Here is a 14,472-nt window from a genome sequence, read left to right on the forward strand (position 1 = left end):
ACACCAGGTGGCATTACTCCCCCTCCAAAAAAAAAGAAAAACAAAAGCGGGGTTGCAGTATGGGCAGTGGAAAGAGAAAAAAAAAACAGCACAAGCCCACAAAAATGTACAAGGGAGGTGGGCGAAGGTGTACCACGCGAAAACTAGCAGAACACTGAGCGTACTATCCATTACCGCGTGAAGTAGGGTTTCATGCGGACAACGTGCACAACCTCAGAGCGGGGTGGACGACGCTGAGGCTGCACAGTCCCGTCAGGAAGAACTTCGTAGGTCACTTCGGTAACGCGGCGCAAAACTCGGTACGGTCCAAAGTAACGGCACATCAGTTTTTCAGACAAGCCTGGGCGGCGTACCGGGGTCCACACCCAAACTTGGTCTCCCGGATGGTATTCGACGTGCCGATGACGGAGGTTGTAGCGGCGTGCATCCGTGCCCTGCTGCCGCTGAATGTGAAGATGGGCAAGTTGACGTGCTTCCTCGGCGCGCTGAGCGAACTGCTCGGCGTCTGGCGTGAGTGGGTGGTCATCAGTGCTGCATGGAAGCATTGCATCCAGCATCGTCTGAACGTCACGTCCGTAGACCAGACGAAATGGTGTAAATCGGGTCGTCTCCTGGGTGGCCGTGTTGTAAGCGTATGTGACGTACGGGAGAATCTCGTCCCAGGTTTTGTGCTGCGAGTCTATGTACATTGCGATCATGTCGGCGATCGTTCTGTTGAGTCTCTCTGTGAGCCCGTTCGTCTGTGGGTGATAGGCAGTAGTTTTGCGATGGTTCGTGTGACTGAGCTCGAACACGTCGCGCATGAGCTGTGCCGTAAACGCCGTACCTCGATCAGTGATTACGTGGGACGGTGCGCCATGACGCAGCACGATTTGTTGCATAAAAAACTGGGCGATCTCAGATGACGTACCGCGCTGCACCGCTTTAGTTTCCGCATACCTTGTTAAATAGTCGGTCGCGACTATGATCCATTTATGACCGGCCGATGACACAGGGAATGGGCCCAGAAGATCGATGCCGACTTGATCAAAAGGCGTCCGAGGGGGTTCAATAGGTTGGAGCAAGCCCGCTGGCTTGAGAGGAGGCGCCTTACGACGTTGGCAATCGCGGCAGCCTCTGACGTAACGCTGGACGGCGTGAGAAAGTTTGGGCCAATAATACGCCTGGCGCACGCGTGCAAGTGTGCGGGCAAAGCCCAAGTGGCCGGAGGTCGGCTCATCGTGACAAGCAAGAAGGATATCGGCGCGGAGATCTGCCGGAACGACGAGGAGGTGCGCTCGGTCAACAGTGCTGGAGTTTTTCTTAAACAAAATGCCGTTCCGGAGACAGAAGGCCGGCAGGTTTCTAGAAAATTGTCGGGGTACGACAGAAGCTCGGCCCTCCAGATAATCAATGATAGGTCGCAGGTCTGGGTCAGCTCGCTGGCGGGTCATTAGGTCTAAGGCGCTGACAACTCCAATAAAACCACTCTCGTCCTCTATGCTATCATCCGCTAACCCGACGGGCGCGCGAGAGAGTGCGTCAGCGTCTTCGTGCGTCTGGCCAGATTTGTGCACAATGGTGTAATCGAATTCTTGGAGGCGGAGGCTCCATCGGGCTAGGCGCCCCGATGGGTCGCGAAGATTTGCAAGCCAGCACAACGAATGGTGGTCGGTAACTACTTTGAACGGGCGGCCGTAGAGGTACGGACGAAATTTCATGGTTGCCCACATAACCGCAAGGCATTCTTTTTCTGTGGTCGAATAGTTTGTTTCAGCGCGAGAAAGCGTGCGGCTTGCATACGCGATGACCCTTTCCACGCCACCTTGGTGTTGGACGAGTACGGCGCCGAGGCCGACGTTGCTCGCGTCGGTGTGGACTTCGGTTTCAGCCTCTTCATCAAAGTGCGCAAGAACAGGGGATGTTAGCAGTCGTCTGCGCAGCTCGGCAAAAGCCTCCTGCTGCTCGGCAGCCCACACGAACTGTGTATCATTGCGCGTGAGGTGGTACAGGGGTGCGGCAATCTTTGAAAAGTCGGCGATGAAGCGGCGGTAATATGCGCACAGACCCAAAAAACGTTGCACACTTGTCTTTGTTGCAGGAACAGGAAAGTTGGCGACGGCAGCAGTTTTCTCGGGGTCGGGCTTAACGCCATCGGCACTCACGAGGTGACCGAGAAACTTCAACTCTTTGTACCCAAAGTGGCACTTCTCGGGCTTTAGCGTTAAGTCGGCCGATCGGAGGGCATCTAATACTGTCCTCAGGCGTTCAAGGTGTTCGGCAAAGGTTTCGGAAAATACGACGACATCATCGAGATAAACCAAACAAGTTTGCCATTTTAGTCCAGCGAGAACGGTATCCATCATCCGCTGGAAAGTTGCCGGCGCTGAACATAGCCCAAAAGGTAGCACTTTAAATTCGTACAGTCCGTCGGGTGTCACGAACGCCGTTTTTTCGCGGTCCCGCTCGTCGACCTCTATCTGCCAGTACCCACTCTTTAAATCAATGGAGGAGAAGTACTGGGCGCGACGAAGTCTGTCGAGCGAGTCGTCGATACGAGGCAGCGGGTAGACGTCTTTTTTGGTGATGTTGTTCAGTTTCCGATAATCCACGCAGAAGCGGAGTGTCCCATCCTTTTTCTTCACCAGCACGACAGGTGAAGACCAGGGGCTGCTGGAAGGTTGAATGATTCCATCTGAAAGCATCTCCTTCACCTGCGTTTGGATCGCCTCACGCTCCTTCGGTGAGATACGGTACGGCTGCTGATGGATGGGGCGGGCATCGTCGGGCGTAATGATGCGGTGCTTGAGAAGAGCCGTTTGCCGGACTTTCGACGAAGAAGCGAAACAGGAGGAGTATTCAAGTAGGAGGGCACGTAGTTCTCGCTGTTGAGTCACCGAAAGGTCCGGGCTGATGTCAAGGGATGGGCGCACAGGTCTAACAGCTTCGAACGCGAAACATTCAGAAACCTCCGCTAAGGGGTCGGCGAATGCGATGGCAGTAGCACGAAAAAGGTGCCGGGGCTCGTTAGAGAAGTTAGTCACCAGGAGCTCAGAGCAGCCGTCGCGGAGATGGATGAGACCTCGCGCTGAGCAGATGCCGTGGGTGAGCAAAAAGGACAGGTTGCCCTCTGCGACCGCTGTCCCTTCCCGTAGTCCGTCGCAGTGAACACTCACAAAAACGCTGGCGCGTGGCGGAATCCAAACGCTCTCGGCGGATATTCTAAGGGCGGCGCGGCGTGGACAGTCCTCGGAGTAAACATCAGCTTTCTCGGTAGAAAATGTGACAGTGCGCTTTCGGAGGTCAATAATAGCTCCATACTCTCGGAGAAAATCAACGCCAAGGATACAGTCACGGGAGCAGTTCGGTAGAACTAGGCAGCTGACAACAAATGTGGAGCTGCGAATTTGGACTCTTGCTGTGCATAGGCCAAGCGGAGTTACGACATGTCCGCCAGCCGTGCGAATCTGCGTGCCGGACCATGGTGTCATTACTTTTTTAAGAAGCGCCGCTAGCTTTCCGCTTAAAATCGAGAAATCAGCGCCAGTGTCCACCAAAGCACTAACCTTATAGCCATCGAGAAGCACGGGTATATCCAACGAGAATCGATCTCCGAGTTCAGGTACTGCAGTCGTTGCCTTTAAATCGCGGTCGGTCGCTGTTCGCGTGGTCGGGGGGTCTTGTTCGTATCGATTGCCAGCGGCCTCGCCCCCTGAGGTCGCTCTCTTTAGTTTTCCCGGCGGGGACTTGGCGACCGTCTCTGCGCCATCCAGGAGGAGCTTTGGGGCTGTGGCGAAGGTCGGCGTGGTGATGGAGACCGAGACTGCCGCTGGGGAATTGTCGCCATGCGCTGCTGGGCTACGTAGTCCTCGATCTCCCGGGGTCGTTGACCTCTTGGTGGACGGGGCATGTCGATAGGGAACCCCTGCAGCCCAAGCTGTCGATACGGGCACTGGCGATACAGATGACCGGGTTCCCCGCAGTGAAAGCAGAGACGCCGCCGATCCGGAGCACGCCACAGGTCCGTCTTCCGCTGGGGTGATCGTCGATTGTCGATGTAGTACGTGTCGGGGTGTGCGGAAAACAGCGAGCCTTGATTGGACGGAGGAAACTGCGCCGAAGAGGGCGCAGGACGTTGCAAGGCTTCAGCGTACGTTGGACGACGGCACTCCGTTGGTAAAGGCGGCGGGTCAACGGACGGGAACGAAGGTCTCAAGGCTTGAACCTCTTCGCGGACCAGGCTAGCGAGAGAGCCGGCCGTCGGCAGGGGAGCACCGAAAAGCGCCTGGAGCTCTTCGCGCACAACGGAGCGGATCAGGTCGCGGAGAAGACCAGGGTTAGCCCCGAAGGCAGGAAGCGGCTCTGTAAGTGAAGCGGCGAGTACCGGCCGGTCGTAGGTGGTAGACCGCCGCAAGAGCATCTTCTCCATCGTGACCGCCTCCGAGAGAAACTCAGCAACAGTCCCAGGTGGACTGCGCACGAGGCCAGCGAAAAGTTGCTCTTTAACGCCGCGCATGAGATGGCGCACCTTTTTATCTTCGGGCATGGCCGGGTCAGCTCGCCGGAAGAGCCGAGTCATATCCTCCACGTACATGCTTACAGTCTCATTCGGCATCTGAATGCGAGACTGCAAAGCCCGTTCAGCCCGTTCTCGACGATCCGTGCTGGTGTAGGTCTCCAGCAGGCGTCGGCGGAACTCGTGCCATGATGTTAGGGCGTCTTCTCGGTTTTCGTACCAGGTACGTGCACCATCCTCGAGACTAAAGAAGACGTTTCGAAGTTTAGCGGCGTCGTCCCACTGGTTGAATGAGGCCACGCGTTCAAACTCGAGAAGCCAGTCCTCTACGTCTTCGAGCTGACTGCCGTGGAATGGTTTGGGCAGTCGCGGATTCTGCAAGGTGTAGTAGGCAGCAGCTGGCATGACAGGTCGATGGGTGGGTGCTCTGGCAGACTCCAAAAGCCCGTGTTCGGGAGGTAGGCCTTGATTTCTCCGGCTAGCAAGGTGCACGGGGGTGTCCACTAGCGAAGGACTGGAGCCCAGGGTATCCGGAGGAGTATGAGACATATACAGGGATCTTTACCCAGCGCCTACACCAAAATATGTAACGGAAAACAGGGAGACAGGTCGCTAACCAGCAGAATACAGCAAGCAGCCAGCCAGCCAGCGCGAGACACTTCAACGTCTTCGAAGACACTTCAGCGCCACCTGAGAACACCAGGTGGCAATATATATATATATATATATATATATATATATATATATATATATATATATATATATATATATATTTCCGTCAAGAAAAACGCGGCCAGCTTGTATATACCATCGTCAGTCATTCAAAGCCGGAAATACTCAAGACTAGCGAGAGAAACTAGAACGCTAGTAAGAAAATAATGAAAGTCGCTTGAATCAAAATAACTCGCATTGTAAGTGCGCATTTCCGCGTTTGGTCTCATATTTTTTCTCCTGTTTTAATGCGGGAGCTTGTTTTAAAAGAGATACATAGCTGTTGACGAAAAACAGGACAGGCTTTATTGCTGTGACCGAGCTTAGAACTCCCGGCTTTTCGTCGAGGAACGTCTGTGAGGTGAAACATCCAGCTCCCACGCGCCGCCTCTTTTTCAACTTGCCGGCAGCCTGTCGCGTTTCATGATAGCCATTCAGTGCAACCGGTGGCCGTGGATCAGTTTTCGAATGGAGGCTTATTCAACAGCGACTCGTAGCAAAATTTCCTTACATTTGTGAAGTGCGTTCTTCGGATGTATTTTTATTATTTTCTGTCAAAGTGAAAACATAGATGCAATCAATAATTTGTACATAAAATCTGACACCATTCTAGGGCCGCGGAACGAACAGCTACTCCCTTGCAAAGCGTGTGTGTATTTTCGGCTGCCCTTTATCCCCATGAAAGTTGAACTCGACGTCCATAGAACCGTTGTTACTCTATCCGCGGCACGTGCAACTGGTTGATGCATTGCCTGGTTTTTATTTCTGCAAAATGAGTTTCACTGAAAGTGGAAGGCTAGACACGCATGCTCTAAAGAATGTGCACAGAAGAAAACTGCACCCAAGTTGCTCTAGGTTGTTTTTCTGCAAAAGAAAAAGACATACTGAAATTTTAATAAGAACAGTCTTATATAGCGGAAAATAAAATTTCTGCAAAGGAAGACATGGGGCGTTCATGAATTTCCATATTTAGGTAGGTCGTCATACACGCGGTGCATGCTGGAAAGCACCATATTTGTTTCAGCTTTTTGGTCTGTGCCCCCGACGCATGGGTATCTCTCGCCTGCATCAGTCACGAATATCTAACCACATTCAAAATATCGATAGCAATGGCTCGCCAATTTTGAACGTGAGGCATTGAGGAATGTTCGTTTTGTGAAGAAACCTGCAAAATTAAGACGCAGAGAGGCAGGCGTGCGTGTGTGCCGTCGCACACTACTGTTTAATAGTGCGCACCAACAGTATTTTTCATAATTTGCTCCGGTTGGAATGCGGATAGAGTTGGTTAGGAATGAGAATAAGTCGTCGATCGCCGATACATGGGCTCGCTGCTTACTTGCTCTCGGGACTTGCCCTGGAGAATAAGAAATAACTGTTATCAATGGGCATGTTAATGTTTATTCTAGGCTGCTACTAACTTGTCGAATTTGCTTCAGCTTGTGTATTCTAATCCGGGTGACCCGAGATAGAAGGGGTAAAGGCGGACGTTATCTCATAGGCATCAGTGGCCACCTGCGTTAAAAGGTTAGTGATAACTTACGCGTCGTGAGCAAAGAAGCTACGCTTCGTGATATCCCCATGAAGCTTCATAGCACGCAGGCGTTATGAGGTGGACAATAATAAGCAAAGTCAACAAGGCATTATCGAAGCACTGGCATCAAAAAACAAGAAACATTCTCTGAAATTTTCGAAGACCTTTGAGGATTGTAACCTTACCGTCTTTAAGCCGATACAGGCCGTACAATACAAAGGCATCCTCACGGAACACGCTGTACGCAGAGAGAAGATATGCAGTCCACACGCTTCTTTTGCTGTTTTCCAGTAAGTATTACGTTTGCCTCTTTCAAATTTTTCCAGGATAAGCCATCCACCGAAAAAGGTACTGTTTGCACTCAAAAAAGTTTTTTTTGTTTTGAGAAAATACGTTTTCCTTATGGCGAATATATTACTTTGGTCCACCGAACAAATGCAAAAAAATAAATAATGGCGCTATTTGTGAAGCAAGGTAGAGGGCTCACCTGATCTCTTTGTCGTACCTCCGAGTCTATAATGATCTCAATTGAAGAGGAGGGAGAGTTTAATTTCTCCGTAGTTCTCCAAGACGGCTAGAGTTCTAGTAGCAATTGCAAGACAATTTGTTGCCTGTAAGCTCAGAGTAATGGCATCTTGTAAGGTTCCTTTCCAAAAAATGTAAGTATCGGGCTAAGGGGGAACCAGCGACAGGTGTGAAGACGTCAAGAAGATCACGAACGCTGGTGATGTCACGCATTTCGCCAGTTTTTCCCGCCGTCATGACACTGCGCCTCTCAAATCATAAGGTCCAAAGCGGATCGTATATTTCTGTCTGGACTGGGACTGTGAAAAAACGAGCCCACTTTTCATAGGAAACATTTACCGAGGATTGCAAATTGCTCCTTGTCGTGCATTGCGTCGTAGACATCATTGATTATGCACTGTCCTGTAGCCCCGCCGTTTCGCTAACTCAGAGAAGAGTGAGATGTAAGTTCACGGATACGATAAGGTCCTCTTCTAGATACAGACCCTTCATGATTGGTAGCAACTTCACCGTCCTATAACCACAAATGCGCTCACCACAAATGCGCTCACCACAAATGCGCTCGTGTGCTTTTCGATGTCAGTGCACGTTAGATTTTCAGGTGGTTGAAGTTATTCGGGAGCCCTCCACTAGGGCCAGCTCTCTCTTGTGTCTCTCCCACCTTTCTCTCTTCGCTTACGGCGTGGTTCTGTTGTCCAACGTGATGTGCGACAATTAGTGCGCGATTTGCTTTCCTCAAAATCCAGTTTTCAAAAGCAATTTTTTTACACATTGTATCAAAAATTGATCACTACATCTGAGCGGTCATTGTTACAATATAAGGAGCATTATTTGCGTTCTCGGCAGTATTTTTTTTACAATGCAGGCACTTTAAATAAACCACCTCTTCTTTTTCATTACTTCTATGGTTGGCTAAGGCCTGATATTATATTATGGTGAATTGAAGGGAGCTTGAACACTGACAAATAATAAACAGGAAGCATCTGCTGATATTTCTTGAACGCATTTAACGCTAATGAATTGTGCGCATTCTGTGCACTAAAGAACGAGCCCGGCTTTGAGCGGCCTTAAAGCCATATTGCTCGGACGACAATATTTTTTGTTGCTTTTTTGAAACAGGCAATCTTGTTCTCTTTTCTGTGCCGCTACAGCCATTGCTTGCTGTTTCTTCCGCCTACCCCAGGTGAGATAGAAAATATAACTTGACAAGCACGGTGCCGAGTGACGTATATTGGGGACATTCCTGACTGCGTTCTAGTGCGGCGTGGATTGGGATTGACGGGAGGGTTGACCGGAATTTGTTGCGCCAAAGCAAGAAGAGTAATCACATTTTCAATATTCTAAAAATGATATCGCCGCGGTGGCTCAGTGGTTAGGGCGCTCGACTACTGATCCGGAGTTCCCGGGTTCGAACCCGACCGCGGCGGCTGCGTTTTTATGGAGGAAAAACGCTAAGGCGCCCGTGTGCTGTGCGATGTCAGTGCACGTTAAAGATCCCCAGGTGGTCGAAATTATTCCGGAGCCCTCCACTACGGACCTATTTGTTCCTCTCTTCTTTCACTCCCTCCTCTGTCCCTTCCCTTACGGCGCGGTTCAGGTGTCCAACGATATATGAGACAGATACTGCGCCATTTCCTTTCCACCAAAAACCAATTATTATTATTATTATTACCGACGACCACCTGCAAGTCTCTCTTCCCAACTTGGAGTGTTACTGTGTTATGTTGAAGCTAACTATTAGAATTTAGATTTTGTTAAGCCTAGAAAATATATTTGTCCTGTTTTTTCACGTCTGTCAACGTTCGTTTTTTACATTACATTTTACATTCATCATCATCATCATTATTTATTGAACCCTTAAGGACCCTTCACATGGTGTTACATAAGTGGGGGGGCGACGTACATAGAACAATACATGAATAAAGCCAAAGCGGTTGAAACAAAAAGAGAAACAAATCTAGTAAAACATATATATATATATATATATATATATATATATATATATATATATATATATATATATATATATATTGTAACGGGGGGTTTGTTACGAGGTACTGGGGCGACGGGAACGGCGACGGCAGCAGTCTGGGATCAGATCGGCAAAAGACACACAAGCGTAGCGCTGGCAAAAACTCTCGAGAACACTGTCACCTCGTCTTCGTCTTTTCAAATCATCCGACGCATCTTCGTCTTTAGCCTTACAATCACTCCGGGGACAAGAGGAGCCATCCTGGCGACTTAGGATGATGGCAAGACGGCGGGGTCGTAGTAGGGCTTGAGGCGCTGGACATGAACGGTCTCCCGTCCTCGGCGGCGGAGATCAGGAGACGGCGTGAGGGGTTCCACGATATAATTAACCGGAGAGGTGCGCTCCAGCACACGGTAGGGACCATGGTACTTCGCAAGAAATTTTGAGGAGAGACCGGGAGTTCCTGAAGGGATCCAGAGCCACACAAGTGCACCAGAAGTGTAGTTCGGTGGGGTTTGGTCTTGGTCGAGGCGGGAGCGCTGGCGATGCTGGGTGTCAGTGGTGAGTGACCGGGCAATTTGGCGGCAGGCTTCGGCGTGTTGCGTGGCGTCGGAAACAGGCCGATATTCGGATTCATCAGGGCGGTAAGGGAGGATAGTGTCGATAGTAGCAGAGGGTTGGCGGCCGTAAAGTAGGAAGAAAGGAGAGAATCCGGTGGTAGACTGCGTAGTGGTATTGTACGCATAAGTAACGTACGGAAGGACGAGATCCCAATTCGTGTGGTCAGAAGCGACGTACTTGGAGAGCATGTCTCCGAGTGTGCGGTTAAATCGCTCAGTGAGGCCATTGGTCTGCGGATGATAGGCGGTGGTAGTTCGGTGAATCGTGTTGCACTCTTTGAGAAGCGCCTGCACCACCTCAGATAAGAACACGCGGCCTCGGTCACTGAGCAGTTCACGAGGTGCACCGTGGCGAAGGATGAATCGGTGCAAAATGAAGGAGGCGACGTCCGTCGCTGTGGCAGCCGGAAGGGCAGCAGTTTCGGCATATCGTGTAAGGTGATCCACCGCTACTATAGCCCAACGGTTGCCGTCTGCAGTGTATGGAAGCGGACCCGTGACAGGTGGTGACGGATGAGCCGGTGGAAGAGCCTCACCAACTTGCTCTTGAATTGTATGTCGGAGCGCTGGAGTCAGATATGATGGTCGGTCGTGAGCGCTCGGCAGAAAGGAAAGTTGACGTGCCACTTCTTCCCGCACGAAGTCTTTAATCTGCTGTAGCAGCGAGGGGTCAGGAGCAGGCGTGAGCCCAGCGAGCGACTCAACCTGCTGTGGCCGCTGGCGTGTCAGAATCGGCTGCTTGCGCAACTGCTCAAAGCTTTGACACAGCGTGACGACTTCAGCAACGGTACGCAAGTCGCGCGCTAGAAGTATCTGAAAAGCGTCGTCATCGATGCCTTTCAAGATGTGTTGGATCTTGTCGGCTTCCGACATACGAGCGTTGACCCGCTTGCACAAGTCGACGACATCTTCAGTGTAGCTAGTGAAGCTTTCACTAGCCTGCTGAGATCGTTCACGCAATCGCTGTTCGGCTCGGAGTTGCCTGACAGCCGGTCGACCAAATACGTCTGCAAATTTAGTCTTAAAAATGGACCAGGTTTGAATATCTGCCTCATGGTTGCGATACCAGAGGTTAGCCACACCGGCGAGATAAAAGATGACGTTGTTTAGCTTCGTCACATCGTCCCATTTGTTGTATACGCTCACCCGCTCGTACGATGTGAGCCAATCTTCCACATCGTTCTCGTCAGTCCCGCTGAAAATGGTCGGGTCCCGTTGACGAAGAGAGTCGGCACAGATGACAGCCTGGCCCACTTGTACGGCCTGGTGTTGGACGTCCTCAGGCATCGTGCGCACCGGGAGAGCACGACTACGGAGCTCCAGGGCCGATGTTTTTACCCCGCACCTCCACCAAATGTAACGGGGGGTTTGTTACGAGGTACTGGGGCGACGGGAACGGCAACGGCAGCAGTCTGGGATCAGATCGGCAAAAGACACACAAGCGTAGCGCTGGCAAAAACTCTCGAGAACACTGTCACCTCGTCTTCGTCTTTTCAAATCATCCGACGCATCTTCGTCTTTAGCCTTACAATATATATATATATATATATATATATATATATATATATATATATATATATATATATATATATATATATATATATATATATATATATATATTAAGGAAGCCAACAGTCACCGAAACTAAGGTGCAGAGGGGAATGTTTTCTTTTTTTTCTTAATTTCTAATGCTAATCAGTTGGTTTTTAAAGAAAATTACTTATAAACCATCAGAAAAAACAACCATGCCGCCGGTGGGATCCGAACCCACGACCTCCGAATATCGCGTCCGGTGCTCTTACCAACTGAGCTACGGCGATGGCTGTCCAATCTGCTGCTTTCGTGGGTATTTATGTTTTTGCCTGTAAGCGAACCTTGAGAGTGTTCACCAACGCCACCCTCGTCCATAGCGGTGGACGTAGCACGTCCTGTAATACCGCAAGTGTGACGTAGAACGTCATCTAACGGCGAGGGCGGAAACTGTGCGAGAGCCCTCTTATGCTACCTATGGCATCAAGACTGCCAGAACCGAGACCCCCGTTAAGCTATTAGCAGACAAGGCAAATGAAATGAGGGGCTCGTTTGACAAACATATTAAGGAATCCAACAGTCACCGAAACTAAGGTGCATAGGGGAATGTTTTCTTTTTTCTTTTTTTCTATAGCTAATCAATTGGTTTTTAAAGAAAATTACTCATATATATATATATATATATATATATATATATATATATATATATATATATATAAACATAAAGTGAGAGTAATGAGGACAACGAATATAATCAGTAACAATCGTACTTCTAAATAATGCAGAAATATATTTTGAGTAGCGTCTGTTTGAAGAATAAGGCACATTCTAAAGTCTGCGACAGAAAAATAGGCGAAGAGTGTTCTAATACCGCCTACAAGTATAAAAAGGCGTGCGACTGGAACTAAACATCTTCTTATAAGCCTAAAGCCGCCTAATTTTGGATGCGCGTTTCCTTCCTTCAAATCATACGTTGGACATTGGAATACATATATGACCGCCTGGTATTCGCCTACGACCGCGAATAAATTAATAATTTTCTTCTTTCATGCTATTTCGGTTTCATCAACCGAACGATGGTTTTTGCATGAAGTCGACCTTTAGGTCACGTGGGTCACAAAAAAGCTAACATAAACAATTACACACAGGTTTACTGCGCCTCAACCGCTGAATGAGGTTGCTGCATGAGCTGAAGTGACAGCAAACGATGTATTAGCAAGTATATTGTCGATTTTTCCGTACCTAAGGTCAAGTACACGTCACAGCCATCGTTCTGTTGATGAAACAGAAACCGAAAGAGGGTAAAAATGAATTTTAATAGTAAAATATTTAACCGTAGTAGGCGAATATCCCACGTGATTCATGTATATAATTGTCTAACACATCATTTGAAAGAATAAAACGCAAGCAAAAGTTAATTTGGTGGCTATAGTCCTTTGGGACGCACATAATAAACTTTTACAGCTTGTAACGTTGTAAACCATGGCAGTGATGAAAGAAACAGAAGAACCACAAGACTGGTCCTTCACAGCTGTTCTGACTGCATGTGGATTGTCTGTTGCCGCTCCTTTCTCATATAAGTGAAGTTATTCCTTAAAGAAACGGAAGTTAATAGCGTTAACATTTTTTTTTGGACTTTGGTCAATAGGGTTTGCTGTCGCGATACGAGCAGGAAGAGGAGATGTGCTACTGTGTTGGCAGTTAGAGCGCTTTACTAGTTTCTTTAACAGAATTGTGAAGTGCGTTTTCTTTAATGTGTGTAGGGTACGCTTTGCATTTTAGATTAGTGATGTAGAAAATACGGGGTGTAAACTTCGAAGCGAGTTGTCTTTCTCCATTATTCTTCAAAAAAAAATGCATACACATTCATTTGAGTTTCCAAAAGTAACAAACACTTGAGATTCCAAAATGTACTGTTCAGCGAACATTACTGTCCAGCATTTGGAAGACAGCACTCGTTAATTTCTGTAATTATCCAGGCATAGAAGCGAACAAAACATAGATGATATTAAGCGGGCATTCCGAATGAGTCAGCAGAAAAAACTAACATGCAGCGAGGAAATTGGTGCCTTTGCTAAAGCAAGCTTTGTGGAGCCAAAGTGCACAATGGTCTTTGCAATAATTTGAACATTAGTCTGCACCGTACTAGCAGCTTAGGCAGCGCAGTTAAGAAAGAGCAAAAAACAAAAAAAGAAAATCGGATAAGTTCGTATTTCTACTTTTTTGCGAGCCTGTTGTCCCACACCGGATGTCCTTCAGCGGCAATTAGTCGTCCGGTAATTGTGCGGGCAATCAAGAGGGACGACTGGTAATGAGTGGAAGCCATTCAGACCGAGACGATAGAAAGATTGTCCTGCACTCTATTTTGTTTCCTCCTGAGAACAACTCCTTTGAGCGAGCTCCCATTCGGAACGATAACAAGAACTAAATGTTGGGCGCGGACATTGCAAACGAAACAACAAAAAAATTATAATGAGAAGCAAGCTTCGCCGCAAAGCTGTCGAAGCAAGTTCGCGTAAGAAGAAGAGAAAGAAAAAAATGGGTGACATTTTGTAGAGGGGTTGCCAAACTATGTAGAACGGTTGGGGATGGCTGTGAGAACCAGAAGCCAAGAGAAGACCACTGCCTTCCAGCCTCCCCAACGCCGCACTTGTGGCCTATGTCATTGAGAGAATGCAACACGGCAGTTTGAGGGACTAAGGGGATCGTGGGGTCCACTGAGCCCTTTGGATGGGCTTCTTTGCTGCAAGGTTTTTTTGCCTAATAGACGGCTTTATTTCATTAGTTCTGGAACCCACGCATGCATTGACGTTCCTTTTTACCTAGAATAAAGGATCCCGCAGTATTTTTGGGTCTGTATGTTAGAGGGGATGGCTCGCAGGCCATGCTTGGTTTTCAAGTTTTCTTTTTCACTCCTTGATTTAATTCCTTTGCCAGCATGCCAAACAACTGGCAGTGGCTTAGCTCGGCTATGCTTCGATATACGTAGCGAAAGCTAAGGCATAGCTTGGTTACCCTTGGCTAATCTTAATTGCAAGTCGAGGTTAGTCTGGTTGTCTGGCTAGTTGTTGTCACGTGGTTCGTCACG

Source organism: Amblyomma americanum, chromosome 4, assembly GCF_052857255.1.
Source record: "Amblyomma americanum isolate KBUSLIRL-KWMA chromosome 4, ASM5285725v1, whole genome shotgun sequence".
NCBI classification, from domain to species: domain Eukaryota; kingdom Metazoa; phylum Arthropoda; class Arachnida; order Ixodida; family Ixodidae; genus Amblyomma; species Amblyomma americanum.